This window comes from Tupaia chinensis, unplaced genomic scaffold, assembly GCF_000334495.1.
Source record: "Tupaia chinensis unplaced genomic scaffold, TupChi_1.0 Scaffold000671_2, whole genome shotgun sequence".
In the NCBI taxonomy this organism is placed as follows: domain Eukaryota; kingdom Metazoa; phylum Chordata; class Mammalia; order Scandentia; family Tupaiidae; genus Tupaia; species Tupaia belangeri.
In genome coordinates, this window is record NW_006160194.1 from 699,382 (window position 1) to 716,483 (window position 17,102).

At 44.8% G+C, this 17,102-nt stretch overlaps 1 protein-coding gene and 1 pseudogene across 2 annotated transcripts in view; both read right to left on the minus strand.

Annotated features, from left to right (window-relative positions):
- CDC42BPB (CDC42 binding protein kinase beta) overlaps positions 1-17,102 on the minus strand; it is a gene marked incomplete at its 5' end in the record, with an annotated part of 125,229 nt that overhangs the window by 94,403 nt on the left and 13,724 nt on the right.
- LOC102495528 (interleukin enhancer-binding factor 2-like) overlaps positions 1,577-17,102 on the minus strand; it is an 18,348-nt pseudogene continuing 2,822 nt past the window's right edge.

Consider the following 17,102-nt stretch of genomic DNA (forward strand, 5'->3'; position numbering starts at 1 on the left):
GCTTGTGTTTTACGCCACGGGGCGCGAGACGCAAACCGCGGTCAACTACGTGGGAGTCCAGCAACATAGCCATTACGCTAACTGCTGGTTCCCTTTTCTTTTTTTTTTGTTTTTGTTTTTCTTATAATAGTTTTAAATGTAAGAGTTTTCATTATCTGGAACCAGCAGGTGGCATAATGGTTATGTCACTGGACTCCCGCTATAGTCAACTGTGATTTGAGGCCCAGAGCTGGTGGCTTAAAACTCATGCCAGGCGCATATGCATGCATGCCCAAGATCTTGAGAGGAGAATGAAGAAGAGGGGCTTGTGGCATGGACATCTCTCCCTGGGGGGGGGGGTCGATTTCTCACTTTTTCTCTCTCTGTCATTGTCTCTCCGGCAAGTGCACTCACTCTACAGCAAAAACCTCTCTGGGGAAAAAGAGGGTTTTCATTACCTGTTTTCCTCGATGACTTCATTTAAATTAATAAGACATGTATGGGGCAAAGTCCACATAGCGCGTGACTGTGCACAATGGCAGGCTGACTCAGAGCACCACCTGGGCCAGCTGCCACCGAAACGACCTCCAGCTTCTCGGAGGCCACAGCACGGCAGGCCAGGGCCAGGCTGTACTTTACCCCCAGCAACCCAGCAAGGTCGGTACCAGCCCCATTCGACGAGGACGGGAACTATGGATCTGATCTGTGTTCCAGCCACACAGAAGACCATTAACATAAGGTGCTGGGGGACGAGCAGATGGCGTCATGGTTACGGTGCTGGACTCCCACACAGTTGACCGTGGTTCAAGTCCCAGACCTGACAGCTTGAAACTCACGCCGGGTGTGTGTGCGTGCATGCCCAAAATCCTGAGATAACGATAGAGAAGGGATTGCAGTGTGGCCATCCCCACACTGAGGGGGTGGATTTCTCACTTTGTCTCTCCGTCTCTCTCTCTCTCTCTCTGTTTCTCTGTGAGCGCATGCACCCAAAAATCTCTCAAAAATAAAGTAAAAAAATAAGGTGCTGGGGTGACAAAATAAACCCCCTAAGCTTTGACAGGCAGCCACCAGAATGCAGCTGCTTCCCAAACATCACGGCCTTGACCCCGCCCAGCAGGAGTGGCGTCTCTCTGGGGCCTCTGCCCCCCTCTGGCTCCCACCACACTACCCACCTGGGCCCGTAAGGAGATGTTAACTTGCACACCATAAATAACACAGCAAACGCACAGACATAGCTGTTTTGTTTCCTTTGGCAGAAACTCGTGATCTCTGTTTAACTAAATTTTGTGACTAACACTAATTTTGTTCCTACTAGGAAGTATTTTCATTGTTTTTCCTAGAAAAAAATGTCAGACACGACAGTTCACGACATTTCAACAAAGTCCTGGTTGGGAGGATTATTGAGGAGCGAGGTTCTGGGGTATTAGGAAGAAGTGCTGGAGCCCTGCTCTGCAGATGGACCGTACAGGCCTAAGTGGGAAACACCTGGTCGCCAAGCCAGCGTCAGACTCAGAGGAGCGGCATTTCCTTTTAGAGTCTGCTCTCCTTCCTGCACCTTCCCTGTCCCACAGAAACGCCAGCACAAGCCCAGTGGCTGCTAGCTTAGGCTCTGGTCTTCCCTTGGGGAGAGAAGGGAATGCCGGGAAGGCCACTTCCTTTCCTCTCCTTGAGGTGGCTCCTCTGTGTTGTCTCCCTCCTCTTCTCCTCCCTTCTTCTCTGGCAGCTTCTTATAAGCCTTTTCTGATGGTGTCGCTATCACCCTTCCCGTGCAGGCATTTCAGAAGCGAGACAGCTGGCATTACCTCCGGGCCCAGGACCCTCCTAGAGCCACCGTGTAAGAGGACCCGGCCCAGGGTCTGAGCGTGCGGCAGACCGCGTCCTGCCACTCCGGGGTCACGACTGTGTGCTCTGAAGCTGCCACTCTCACGAGGGTCAGCAACTGACCCCCACAGGCATGGTCCTGCGGCCAGAATCTGCGAGCAATGCCTGGATGCCAGTTAGGGCCAAAGGCTGGCAGGGCTGTTCTTCCCGGCGCAGTGCCCGCGTGGGTCCAGGACCCAGGGTGAGGGGCTCAAAGGCAGGAAAACGAACTCTCGGGTCCCTCAGCAGACTAAGGGCTGGAGCCGTAGACCGAGAAGCATTTTCCTCGGACCAGCGGGCATGCTGGGTGGCCGCTATGGCACTCTGCAACACTGATGTCCAAACAGAGGGCAGGGCTCAGTGCCGGGAGATCGGTGGCACTGACGGAGCGCGCCTTCACCGCAGCGCCAGGAGGGCGGGTTTCAAAGCCAGTTCCGTTGGTCAGCAAGCCGAACTGCTGAAGAGCCCTGTGCTCTTAGGCTTCCGGCAACGTTGTTCCCCAGGGCGGCAACAGCTTCCACTGCTGGCGGGATCTCCAGTACTGCCACCAGGTCAGCCACGCTGTGTCCTGCAGTCACTGTTCCCTTATGTGACCTACCTGCCAGAAGTCAGTGTGCACGTCAAGTGTTCCTGGAGCCACAACCCAGTTATCAATCACGCGGTTTCTGTCTGTCACTGGAGAACGGGTAGAGGCCTGCTGAGCAGAACTGGGGCGAGGCCTACTCCTGAGCAAGGCCTCGCCGAGGGAAGGCTCATCAGCTGCGGGCCTGACGTGGGGGAGGCCACTTCACACAGAAATCAAGCAGGATACAAAGGACCCGAACCCTCCTCCTCGGCGTCCTCTGGAACCAAAGCCGGCCACAACCTCGGCCTCTATCCCTCACCCCTCAGGGCACCTGCGTCCTGAACAATGGAGGAGCAGACCAAAACTCCAGTTTTGATAAAACACATCCATGAACACACACGCTGTTTGGTAAGGCCACCTCGGGGACTTTACACACATTCTGATAACACGCAGGCGTGCCAGCCAGTGCTGCTGGAGCTCACGGGCGGTAAGGGAGGCCTTCTCTGGTTCCGCAATGCAGTATCACAGCCACGCTCGGGGACACTTGTTCCCCCAAATCCTGTTTTCTCAACTAGTTATCTAGGACTCCCAGGAACTGGCAAATCTGACCCTCCGCACCGTGTCGTGGTGCAGTGCACGCAGGACGCACTCGGCCGATGGCCACGGGCAGCATTCTGCAGGTCAGCAGGTGAGCCGGCCGGCTGCACATGGTCGGCAGGGACGGCGCCCTGCCACCAGGAAGGGCCCTCGGGAGGTGAGCTTAGCTGCTGGCTACAGCAGGGCGAGAGATCAACAGCGAATTCCCCACCCGCCCAGCACAAAGCTGGGCTGCCCTGCATATACTCGGAAGTATCTCCCACGCAGCCGGGCAGGAAGGAGCTGTCTGCTTGTCTTCCTCCCCATGCCTGGACCATCACACCTGTTTCGCTGAGACCCAGGTTCAAATGAGCTCTAGCCGACGTCGCAGCCCCTCGTTCTGCGCCAGGCTACCTCCTGACCTGCCTGCTCTATCCCGATCTCAGACCCAACACTCTCGGCAACAGGAATGAGAACGAAGGACTGAGAACGACGCACCCCGATAAAACCGTACCTAGAAAAACAGCTGCAACTGAGAAGGGATGGCTGAGCAGAAAGGGTGAACGTTGGCAAGAAGGCCTCCGGAGAGACTAGAACCCTCGCGTCCTGCCCGCAGGACAACAAACGACCAGGCGACTGCGGTTCCTCAAATGCTAAACAAGGAGTTAGCACACGACCCTCTATCCCACCCCTGGTAGACACGCAGGAAAAACGGAGCATACGTCCACACACAAAATGTGTTCCAGCACTTCATGGCAGTCAAAAACCAGAAACCCAAATGGTCACTGACTAATGACTAGATCAATAAAGTGTGGTTTACCTGTAAGATGGAATATTATTCAGGCATAAAAGGGAATGAAACATGGGGTAGGCTACAACATAGATGACCTTGGGAACAACAAGCTAAACGAAAAAAAGTTTAGTCACAAAGATCGCATTATATACCATCTGATTCCATCTGTATGAAATGTCCAAAGATCTGTGGTTGGTAGGCGGTGGAGAAGGGGACTGGAATAGGGTTTCTTTTAGGGATGATGAAAATGGTCTAAAATTAGAGAGTGGTCGCAAATGAGTGAATTTGTGCACTAAATTGTACACTTAAGAAGTAAAGGGACCAGCAGATGGTGTAATGGTTACATCACTGGACTCCCACATAGTCAACTGTGGTTCAAGTCCCAAGTCTGGCAACTTAAAACACACCAGGCATAAGATGCCCCAGATCTTGAGAGGAGAATGGAGAAGTGATTGTGGTGTGGCCATCCCCTCCAGGAAGTGACTTCTCACTTTCTGTCTCTGTCTCTCCAGTGAGTGCATGAGCCCTATAGCCAAAAAAAAAAACTCCCAAAAAAATAAACTTAAAAAAAAGATAAGCACAACTAACCTACAGTCCAAGTCACAGTAGTACTTAGCACTCAGGAAGTGGTTACACAGCGGAGCGGAGCTAGAGGAGCCTAGATTCTGCCAGGTACACGGCTCATCCGCTCACTTATTCAGAAGGCACTGAAGATACCTGAAGACGTTACTGAAACGAAGCGAAGGTCAGGCGCAGAGGCTGAGCTCGGCACCTGAATTTACACTCGGCTGCCCCACTGCACTGCAAAATACTTAGTCTGAGACCATTTTCTCATCGGTAAATTAGGGATAATCCCAGACTGAAGGCCATTAGGAGGATTAAATGAGACAATGGACTTAAACAACAAGCACAGTGCCGGGCCCTCAGAGCGCCTGTGCACCCGCACCGTCATCACACTTGGCTGCTCCTTCTCCTGCAGACACCTGTCGCAAGGGTCCGCAGGTGCACCAGAAGCACTTGGTCCATCACCCACACCTCTGGCTCGCTCTGCCCTCCTCAATACACAGGACTCCCTCCCTGGGAGGCTGTGGAATGTACGCGAGACGGCCATCCCCACACGGCCAGCCAGCCACTCTCACTGCTGTCCTTACCTGCACTTCTCCAGGGACCACTCCCTGCCAGGCCCTCAGGTTCGAGCTGGTCAGCACCCCCGACCTTGAAGGCCTGTCCTCCCTAAGTACACAAACACTGACCTTATTTGAACGAAATGAAATCCACTGCTCCCCACAGACTCATTCCGTGTCACCCGCTCCATTACACGCTGTGCCCATGAGCAGCACACAGGTGACGCTCTTTCACCTGGACCTCAGTGCCAGGACTCCCTTTGCCTGCTGCTTATTTTTAAGTCAGTCTACTAGAAACACTAGTGATAAAACACGTTTACAGGGACTAGTACTTTGCTGAACTCCCACGTAGTTGACTGCAGTTCGAGTCCCAGACCTGGTAGCTTAAACTTATGCTGGGCACGTGTGCGTGCGTGCCCAAGATCCCGAGAGGAGAATGGAGGAGAATGGAGGAGAAGGGATTGCGGCATGGCCATCCCCCCGGGGGGTGATTTCTCGCTTTCTGTCTCTCTGTCTCTCTCTGTCTATCTGGTACACCTGAGATATTTTAATTCTAGCATACACCCTGAGACCAGCAGAGTCTATTTAACCTGTTAAATCTGCATGTAAACTATTTCCAACAACGTCCTTAATGACTGCCAGAGCAGTGCAGGTTTGATTGCTGATCTTTCTGAGTTGGATAGTCAGTAATGAGGAATACTTTGGTGTTAAAAAAAAAGGTTAAAAGTGGGGACCAGCAGGTGGCGTGGACACTCCCACATGGCCAACCACAGCTGGAGTCCCAGACCTGATGGCTTACTTTCTCTCTTTCCCCCTCTGCCTCTCTCTGGTCAAATTAAAATAAAATGAATGAATAAATAAAATACATAATTCTTTTTTTTTTTTTTTACAAAAGGTTAAAAGTAAATATTTTTATAGGAAATCTCCTATCCCATCAGTTTAACATCAGATCTCATCAGAAACAATGCAGACAAGAAAAGAATGGGGAAATATATTCAAAGTGTTAAAGGGAAAACAATTTCAACCAAGATTACCATACCCTGCCAGATTATCCTTCATATGGGAAGAAAAGATAAAAACATTCAGAGATAAACAAAACCTGAAAGAATTTACCAACTCCAGACCAGCTCTTCAAGTAGTTCTTAAGGGAGTACTATACCAGGAAAACTAAAGTCAGACAAAAACAAGAAAACAAAAAACAACCAAGAAAATGGCTAATTTATAGATAGAAACAAGTCAGGAAATATTGATAATAACGTTGAATATTAATGGATTCAATTCCCTGATCAAGAGACATAGACTACTGAAAGGATAAAAAATAAATAATAAAAAAAAAAAAAAAACAGAAACCCTCTATCTGTTGCCTACAAGAAATGAACCTCATGGATAAAGACAGCCATAGACTAAAAGTGAAGGGCTGGAGAAAGGTGTTCCGGGGCAGCAGGTGGAGCAGTGGTTAAGGTGCTGGACTCCCACATGGCCAACCACGATGTGAGTCCCAAACCTGGCGGCTTACTCTCTTCCTTTCCGTTTCTCTCTCGAATCTCTCTGGTCAAAATAATAACAACAACAACAACAACAAATAAAATAAAATGAAATCTTTTTTTTAAAAAAGGGTATTCCAGGACCAGCAGGTGGTGTGGTGTTTAAGGAGCTGGACACTCCTACATGGTCGACCAGGGTTCTAGTCCTGAATCTGGTGGCTTGCTTTCTCACTTCCTCTCTCTCTCATTCTCATCCTCTGTCACTCTCTGGTCAAATTTAAAAAAAAAAAAATCAATGAATAAATAAAATAAATAATAATTTTTTAAAAAATGGTATTCCATGCAAACGGAAATCAAAACAGGGCTGGAGTAGCTATACTGATTTCAGACAAAATAGGCTTTAAGACAAAAACTGTAAGAGGAGACAAAGAAGGGTATTATAATAGTAAAAGGGCTAATTCATCAAGAAGACATTCACTTAAGAATATCTACACACCCAACTCAGGAGCACCCAAATATATGAAGGAGAGACTGCTAGATGTAAAAAGATAAGTTGTAACACTATAACTGTTGGGACTGCAACACCCTATTATCTCCTTCAACAGATCTTCCAGACAAAAAATAAGCAAAGAGATACAGGACCTAAATAATACTATAAATCAAATGGACTTGACAGACATCTATAGAACTTTCCACCCTAAAACCACCACAAAATACACATTTTTCTCACCCTCGCATGAAACCTTTTCAAAGATTGACTGTATGATAGGGCACAAATCAAGCCTTTACAGATTCAAAGGCACAGAAACGATATCCAGCATCTTCTCTGACCATGATGGAAATAAACTTGATATCAATTACAGGAAAAATCCTCAAAAATACACAAACACATGGAAGCTAAACAACCTACTCTTGAATGACTTCTCAAGTACTGAAGAAATCAGGACTGAAATCAAATGATTTATGGAAACAAACGATAATGAGTACACGAGTTTCCATAATCTATGGGACACCACAAAAGCAGTCATAAGAGGGACATTCATAGTGTTGTAGCAATTAGTGCTCATAAGAAAAAGATGGAGGGGCTGGCAGGTGGCATGTTGGTTAAGGTCACTGGACTCCCACATGGCCAACCACAGTTCAAGTCCAGGACCTGGCAGCTTGCTTTCTCACTTTCTCTCTCTCTCTCTCTGCCTGCCCTCTGGTGAAATAAATAAATAAAGTTAAATAAATAAATAAATAATGCTGGAAAGGTGGCAAATAGACAGCCTAATATCATGCCTCAGGAATTGGAAAAACAACCACAAAAAATCCATAAAATGCCAGGAGAAAAGAAATAATGTTCTAACAGAAATATGAAACAGAAAATAAACTATACAGAAAATAAATTAAAGCAAAAGCTGTTTCTTTGAAGAGATTAACAAGCTTGGCACACCATTAGCTAGACTGATTAACAAGAGAAAAAAGGAACCAAATAAATCAAATTCTCAATGAAACAGGCACCATTACAACAGATACAATAGCAATACAAAACGTAATTAGAGGATACTATGAGCGACTAATGGCAACAAACAAGAGAACCTGGATGAATGGACAAATTCCTGGACACATATAATCTACCAAGATTGGATCAGGAGGACATAGAGAACCTGAATAGACCCATAACAAGCCAGGAGATTGAATCAGTAATAAATAACCCCCCAACAAAGAAAAGCCCAGGGCTTGAAGGCTTCACTTCTTTTCTTTTCTTTTTTTTTTTTTTCAAAGAGGTTTTTGCTATAGGGTGTGTGCGCTCGCCAGAAAGACAGAGAGAGACAGAGAGACAGAAAGCAAGAAATCACCCCCCAGGGGGGATGGCCACGCTGCAATCCCTTCTCCTCTGTTATCCTCTCAGAATCTTGGGCACACATGCACATGCGCCCAGCATGAGTTTAAGCCACCGGATCCAGGACTCAAACCACAGGCGACTACATTGGAGTCCAGTGACATAGCCAGTGGAACAAAATAGAGACCCCAGAAATAAATCCCAAAACATACAGTCAACTATTTTTTTTTTCCAGCCAACTAATTTTTGACAAAGGAAACCAGTCAATCCAGTAGGAAAAGGAAAACCTCTTTAGCAAATGGTGCTGGGAAAACTGGGTATCCACCTGTAGAAAGATGAAACTGGGCCCCCATCTTTCACCATTAACATAAGCAACTCAAAATGGATCAAAGATCTGAACCTAAGACCTCAAACTGTAAAACTACTGGTGGAAAACACTGGGGAAACTCTGAGAGACATTGGGGTAGGCAAAGACTTCTTAAATAAGACCCTCAAAGCACAAGTTATAATCCCAAAAATAGACAAGAGGGATGACATCAGATTAAGAAATTTCAGCATAGCGAAAGACACAGCAATCAGTGTGAATCGACAACACTTGGAATGGGAGAAAATTTTTGTAAACTATGCCTCAGATAAAGGACCGAGAATCAGAATACACAAGGAACTCAAGCAATTTACTCGGAAAAAAAAATAATAATAATAACCCAATTAAAAGATGGGAAAATGAATTGAACAAAAATCTCTCTAAGGAAGATATAGAACAGTCAAAAAACATGAAAAAACGCTCAGCATCCTTCATCATAAGGGAGATCCAGATTAAAATCATAATGAGATACCACCTAACCTCTGTCAGAATGGTGAAGATTAAAAATACAAAAAAATGTTAAGTGTGGGTGGGGTTGTGGTGAAAGGGGAACTCTCCTACACTGTTGGTGGGAATGTAAATTGGTCCAGCCGCTATGGAAAACAATATGGAGGTTCCTCAAAGACTTACAAATAGAACTATCACATAATCCAACAATTCCACTCCTGGGTATCTACCTAAAGGGTAGGACAATATTTAGTCAGAAAAGTGCTTGCACATAAATGCTTACTGCAGCATTATTCATAACTGTTAAGACATGGAACCAACCCAAATGTCCACAAATAAATGGATTGAATAAGTGTAGCACATACATTCTATGGAATACTATTCAGTCATTAAAAAAATAAGACTCCGGTATTTGATAGAAAATGAATGAATATGGAACATTTATTGCTGAGTAAAGCAAGTCAGGCTATGAAAGAGACAACATATGTCTCCACTTAACATACACCAACTGCTGCACTTTACAGTAGAGACTGAAAGACTGGAGGACATAAAAGCATTGAAAATAGTTAGGAACACATGGAAACAATGTGGAAAGAGGGTGGGAGAGTGGAAGAGTGTAGGAAAGGAAATTAGGGAGGAAAAATAGAGAGGTAAGACATTTGTGGGACACAGAAATGGTTTATTACCTGTTGATGATAATGTGTATAGCATTCTCAACTGGACTGGTCTGAGGTATATTTCATGTTGGGTAAAGTCTCTTTATAAGCTAAATGATGTATAGCAACTCAATGTATAAAATAATAATAAATAAATGTAATACTTCAAATATCATTAAACCTGTAATACAATCAATGAGCATTACTACAACAGGAAAAAAAAATCAAACAGGGAAATGGGTAGGACTATGAAACACCAATTCAGAACAGTGTGAATTTTTAATGATTTTCCCATAATATTAAAGTTTTATTTATATTACAAAGCAACTGTTATCAAAATGCTCCTGGAAAAGAAAAGCTATAAAACCTGATCAACTGAGTATCTGGCAGTGCTGGAAAAAAAAAAAAAAGACGGCATTTGTCCAGGATAATTAGCAGTTCTACCGTATTTTAGGGAAGTTTCTAAATACCCCATGATGAAATAGACAACCAAGGATTACCAGTCTTTAAGGAAAATAATTATAACGGAAAGTTCCAGGTAAACAAAGAACTAAGCCCAGAGGAAGCACATATCACATCAGAGCAGAAGAAAACTTTCTAAAATTCTGCTTCATATCATCAGAAAGAGAGCCAAGACCATTACAATCACCACAATCAGCACCACGATCATGAAGCCTCTCTGGCAAGAGGGCAAGATTTCCACCTCAGAATTCCATACTCAAACAAACTAGCCACACACCAAGAGTGCAGCGAGACCGTCTCAGACACTCAATACCTGAGGAAGATGACCATCCTAATTCCCACAGGGGAGGAAAGGCAAATGTGACATATTAATAAAATACATACATGTGGATACAATAGGCATGTAAAACTGGGCACGGCGCATGAGCCTGTAGTCCCGGCTACTCACAAGAGAATAGTGAGTTCAAGGCCTGCCTCGGCAACATAGTAAAGCCCTATTTCTATAAAATACTACACACACGCATACATATATATGATGGATGTATAACACACACATACATATCCCCCCTCCACAAGAAAACTCCAACGACCATCAAAAAAGAAGTCTAAGAAAAAGTGCCACAGATGTAAGAAACAGGATGATTCAAGAGCAGCGAAGGCCACTGGGAAGAATGTGTGCCAACCCTTGGACATGGATCCAGCAACTGCCACGTGAGACGGCAGGACACCTGCTCCTCACTGAGTTCAGGCGCACGACTGGGCTTACAGTACATGTTTACATGACTCTAATCATTACAAATGCCATTTACTACTTTCTGACTGTTAGAACCAAGGAAGACTTCCTAACAGTTACAGAGTGTGGCATATAAATGTTTAAACTTTGGCGTGGTGGTTAAAGCGCTAGATTCCCAAATGGCTGACTGCATTTCAAGTCCCAGACCTGGCAGCTTGCTTTCTCACTTTCCCTTTCTCTCTCTCACTCTGTCCCTCTCTGGTCAAATATAAATAAATAAAGTTAAATAAAAATAATTCTTTTAAAAAAAAAGTCCTAAGGAACCCACTAACGTCACTGAGGGGCTGGCTGACTGTGACACAGGGATAAGACATGACACTGCAAGGCAGACTCACACGGGAGGCTGCCAGGCACATGTCAGCACCTTGTCAGGATGCTGAATCTCCGTCTCTCTCGCTCATGGAATTAAAAAATGTCTTTAAAAATGTTTTAAATTATTTGAATAAATAAGTCCAGCAATTCTTTTTATCATTCTTTTTACTTATCACTATTTATTTATCATTATTATTTTCAATTTGACCAGGGCAAGAGAGAGAGAGAGAAAGCTACCAGGTTGAGGACTTGAACTGCAGTTGGCCATGTGGGAGTCTAGCACCTTTAAACATCATGCCACCAGCTGGTCCCACAAGTTCAGCAATTCTACCAGATAAAAGATCAATATACAGAGGGCAGCAGGTGGAATGGTGGTTAAAGTGCTAGACTCTCACATGGCTGACCGGTTCAACCCTTTGGCTTGAAAATCACACTGGACATGGGTACGGATGTGCCCAAAATTCCAGGAGGAGAATGGGGGAAAACGGACTGCAGTGACTATCTCCCCTGCAGGGTGACTTCTCACTTTCCCTTTCTTTCTGTCTCTGACAAGTGCGCACGCCCAGTAACAAAAATCTAAAAAAAAAAAAAATCCATAAAAGCAACTGTAGGGGCCAGCGGCTGATATGGTGGTCAAGTCTCAGACCTGGCTGATCCTAAACTTCATATGGAAACTCAAGGAATCTGGCAAAGCCAAAACAATCTTAAGCAAGACAAGGTTGAAGGACTCAGTTCCTGACTGCAAAACACTACAGGGCCTGCCTCATAGCACAAGCAGTTAAGCATAGTACAAAGGGAGCAAGATGCCACGCAGCCAACTGTGGTTCAAGTCCCAGTCCTGATGGCTTGAAAAACATGCCAGGCATGTGAGCAGGCACACCCAAAATCTTGATGAGATGGAGAAAAAAAGGACTGCATTGACCATGCTCCCTTCACATTCCCAGCGACTTCCCAGTTTTTGCTACTAGATATACAAATAGTCATAAATGCATGGAAAGATGGTCATAAATACAGGGAAAGATGTTCAACATTATTAGCCTTCAGGGGAAAACAAATCAAAACCAGAGAGAAAGGGGACCAGCAGTTAGCGTAATGGCTATGTCACTGGACTCCCATGTAGTCGACCGTGGTTTGAGTCCCGGACCCGGTGGCTTAACTCACACCAGGCACGTGTGCGTGCGTGCCCAAGATCCCGAGAGGAGAATGGAGGAGAAGGGATTGCGGCATAGCCATCCTCCCTGGGGGGTGATTTCTCGCTTTCTGTCTCTCTGTCTGGCAAGCGCACTCACCCTATAGCAAAAACCTCTCCAAAAAAGAAAAAAAAAAAACAAAGAGAAAGTACTTCACATCCACTAGAATGGCTAGAATGAAAGTCAAGTAACAACATTAACAAGGATGTGAGAAAATGAATCCGTCTATAAGCCACTGGTAGGAATGTAAACTAGTACAGATGCTATGGAAAACAGTCTAGCAGCCCCTCAAAATGCTAAATGTAGATTTACCAGGAGGCCCAGCAATTATACTCCCCCGTATATACCCAAGAGAAACGAATACATATATCCACATAATTTGTACAAAAATGTTCATAGTAGCATTATCCATAATAACCAAAGGTAGAAACAATTCAAATGTCTGTCAACTGATAACAAAATATGGACCATCAATGCGATGATATGTTATTCAGCAATAAAAAGGAATGAAATGCTGATTAACAGTACACCACGGATGAACCGTGAAAACATAACACTGCATGAAAAGTCAGCCATCAAAGACCACGTATTACAGGCGTCCAGATGGGCAAATACATACTGAAAGCAGGCTGGTGGTTGCTTAGGACTGGGGACGGGGGATAACTGAGGGGGCAGTGACAACTCAAGATGACAGTGTTTCCTTTTCCGGTAATAAAATTGTTCTGAATTAGTGGACATAGTTGCACAGTGCTATGAAAATACTAAAAATCATTGAATTAGGGGCCAGCAGGTGGCATGGTGATTAAGGTACCAGACTTCCACGTGGTCGACCGTGGTTCGAGTCCTAGACCTGGTGGTTTGCTTTCTCACTCCCCCTCTCTCTATTCTCTTGCTGGTCAAATTTAATAATAAATAATCTCCTCCATTCTCCTCTCGGGATCTTGGGCACGCACGCACACACGCCCAGTGTGAGTTTAAGCCACCGGGTCCGGGACTCGAACCGCGGTCGACTACGTAGGAGTCCAGTGACATAGCCATTATGCTAACTGCTGGTCCCAATGAATCATTTTTTAAAAAAATCATTGAATTATACGTTCTAAACAGGTAAGTTGTAAGTTGTATGTGAATAATATTTCAATGAAGTTATTAACCAAAAAGGAAATAGAAAAAGAAAAAATGAGGAGTTGGCAGGTAGTGTGGTGGCTAAAGGCAGTGGATTTCCACATGGCCAACCGTAGTTTGCGTCCCGGACCTGGTGGCTTGCTTTGTCGCTTTCCCTTTCTCTGCCTCTCTCTGGTGAAATTTTAAACAATAATAATAACAACAAACAGAATTAAATAAATAAATGATTCTTTTTTTAAAAAAGATGAAATCATCTAGTAATTGTAAACGGCAGAGAAACCTTTCTTTCCCATTAAAACAAATAAGTGCAATCAGTTAGCTGTATAATTCAATGTAAGCTACCTCACAATGCTGGTAGACATCGGTTTTTGTTCAGGAGTCAGTTTAACATATTATTCACAGGGATTATTAAAACTTCATAACATAACATTCCTTCAAAAAAATAAAGAAATATTGGGAACCAGCAGTTAGCGTAATGGCTATGTCGCTGGACTCCCACGTAGTTGATCGCGGTTCGCGTCATGGACCCGGTAGCTTAAAACCCACGCCGGGCGCGTGTGCATGCGTGCCCAAGATCCCGAGAGGAGAATGGAGAAGGGATTGTGGCGTAGCCATCCCCTCTGGGGGGTGATTTCTCACTTTCTGTCTCTCTGTCCCTCTCTCTCTGCCTGGCGAGCACACGCGCCCTATAGTGAAAAACCTCTAAAAAAAAATAATATAAATAAATAAATATTTATAGAAGAAAATATGTCTAGGCTTTTCACTCTGGTTAATAAAGCCATGCTAATGACCACTGTTTTGAGAATGCTCTCTTGTATGTTACGGTAAATGCTGTCCCCGGTAACTCGAGTAAGTAGTGGAAAATGGAAACGAAGCATTCCCAAAGACGTCACAATCTGCAGCTCCTAGACAGCAGCTCCTATCCATGTGAAAGCAGAGACTCATCAGGATTTTCCCAGAGATATTCTTTTTTTAAAAAAGAGTTATTTTATTTAGGAATCAGCAGTTGGCATAATGGCTACATCGTTGGCTCGGACGCAGTAGCTTAAACTCACGCTGGGAGTGTGTGCATGCGTGCCCAAGATCCTGAGAGGAGAATGGAGGAGAAGAGATTGTGGCGTGGCCATCCCCCCTGGGGGGTGATTTCTTGCTTTCTGTCTCTGTCTCTCTCTGTCTTTCTGGCAAGTGCATGCACCCTATAGCAAAAACCTCTCAAAAAAATTATTTTACTTAACTTTATTCATTTATTTATTTATTTCAATTTAACCAGAGGGACAGAGTAAGAGAGAGAGAGGGAAAATGAGAAAGCAAGCCAGGTCCAGGACTCAAACTGCAGTCAGTAATGTGGGAGTCCAGTGCCCTTAACCACCATGCCACCTGCCAGCCCCCACTCCCCCGAGATGTTTTAAAGTTATCACGAAGCTGTTTTGTTACTAAACTTAAAGATTTCTCAACAATCTGATTTCAAATACTTTAGGTTAAAAAACATTTATTTCTCGAAAAATATTTTTCTTTTGCTGCAAAATTTATTTATAGGGATTGTACATACCAATTAATTATAAAATTAACTTCTCAATAGTGAGGGATCAATGTAAGTGGTATTTCAAATTAAAAACAAAGTATAGGTTCAAAAGAATCAACTCAGGGGACCAGCAGTTGGTGTAACAGCTATTGCTGGACTCGCAAGTAGCTGATCGCAGTTTGAGTCCCAGATTCGGTGGCTTAAACTCAAGCCAGGCGCGTGTGCATGTGCATCCAAGATCCCGAGAGAAGAATGGAGAAGAAGGGAGGATGATTTCTCACTTTCAGTCTCTCTGTCTCCATCTCTGTCTGTCTTGCTGGCAAGCACGCGCGCCCTATAGCAAAAACCTCTTAAAAAAAAAAAAGAATCAGCTCAGAGTCAGCAGCTGGCATGGCGGTTAAATCAGCTGGATCTCACATGGCCCAACAGACAGTTCAAGTTCCAGACCCCAGGGACCTGCAGTTAGCGTAATGGCTATGTCGCTGGACTCCCACGTGGTCGACTGCAAACGCTGGACCCGTGTGCGTGCGTGCCCAAGATCTTGAGAGGAGAATGAAGGAGAGGGGAATGCGGTGTGGCCATCTCCCCTGGGGGCGATTTCTCGCTTTCTGTCTCTCTGTCTCTCTCTGTCTGTCTGGCGAACGCACGTGTCCTGTAGCAAAAACCTCTCAATAAAAAAGTTCCAGACCCCAGCATTTTGAAAAACACCCTGGGTACGTATGCCTGCATGCCAAAACCCTGAGGGGGAGTAGAGAAGGGATTGTGACATGGTCACCTCCCCATGGGGTACTTTCTCTCTCTCTCTCTCTCCAGCAAGTACATGCACCCTATAGCAATTTTTTTAAAAGTTAAAAGTCGGGGCCGGCAGATGGAATGATGGATAAGGACGCTGAACTTCTACATGGCTGACCGGAGTTCAAGTCCTGGACCTGGCAGCTTGCTTTCTCACTTTCCATTTCTCTCTCTCTCTCTCTCCCTCTCTCTCTCTGTCCCTCTCTGGTCAAATTAAAAATAAATAAATAAAGTTAAATAAAATAATTCTTTAAGAAAAAAAGATTTAAAAAATAGTAAAAATCAGGGGCCAGCAAGTAGCATAGTGGTTAAGGCACTGGACATTCCCACATGGCCAACCACAGTTTGAGTCCTGGCCTGGTGGCTTTCTCTCTCTCTCTCTCTCATCAAATATAAAATAAATAAATGAATAAATAAAATGAAATAAATAATTATTTTTAAAAATTAAAAATCAGTTCACTGATTTAATTCTAAAAACAAAAGGATAGAAAAATGCAATTAATTCTTTCACACTAACAAGGTGAGATACAACAGAGTAACAGCCTTAAAGTGCAGTTTTCAGTGCTGGAGTAAAAAGTCTATTTACCTGGGAACCAGCAGTTAGCATAATGGCTACGTCGCTGGACTCCCACGTAGTCGACCGCAGTTCGCATCTCGGACCCGATGGCTTAAAACTCACGCCGGGCACGTGTGCGTGCGTGCCCAAGATCCCGAGAGGAGAATGGAGGAGAAGGGATTGCGGTGTGACCATCCCCTCTGGGGGGTGATTTCTTGCTTTCTGTCTCAATGTCTGTCTCTGTCTGTCTGGTGAGCGCACGTGCCCTATAGCGAAAACCTCTCCAAAAAAATTTTTAAAAATAAAATTTTTTAAAAAAGTCTATTTACCTCTTGATTTCATTTCTGCTATTTTAAGTTCTTAAAAAAGTATGAGTGGCAGAAATATTCATATCCTACTCATTTATTTCCCACCGGTGATTTCCTTCCCCATGCCAACTCCTCCGGGAATTAAAGCTACTTAACTCGGGGGTCAGCAAGTGGCATGGTAGTTAAGGTGCTGTACTCCCACATGACCCACCACTGTCCGAGTCCCAGACCTGATGGCTTGAAAATTACACCAGGCCTGTGTACATGTGTGTCCCAAACAGACTGGAGGAGAAGGGATTGTGGTGTGGCAATCCCTCTTGGGGGGGTGATTTCTCGTTTTCTCTCTCTCTCTCTCTCTCTCTCTCTCTTCTT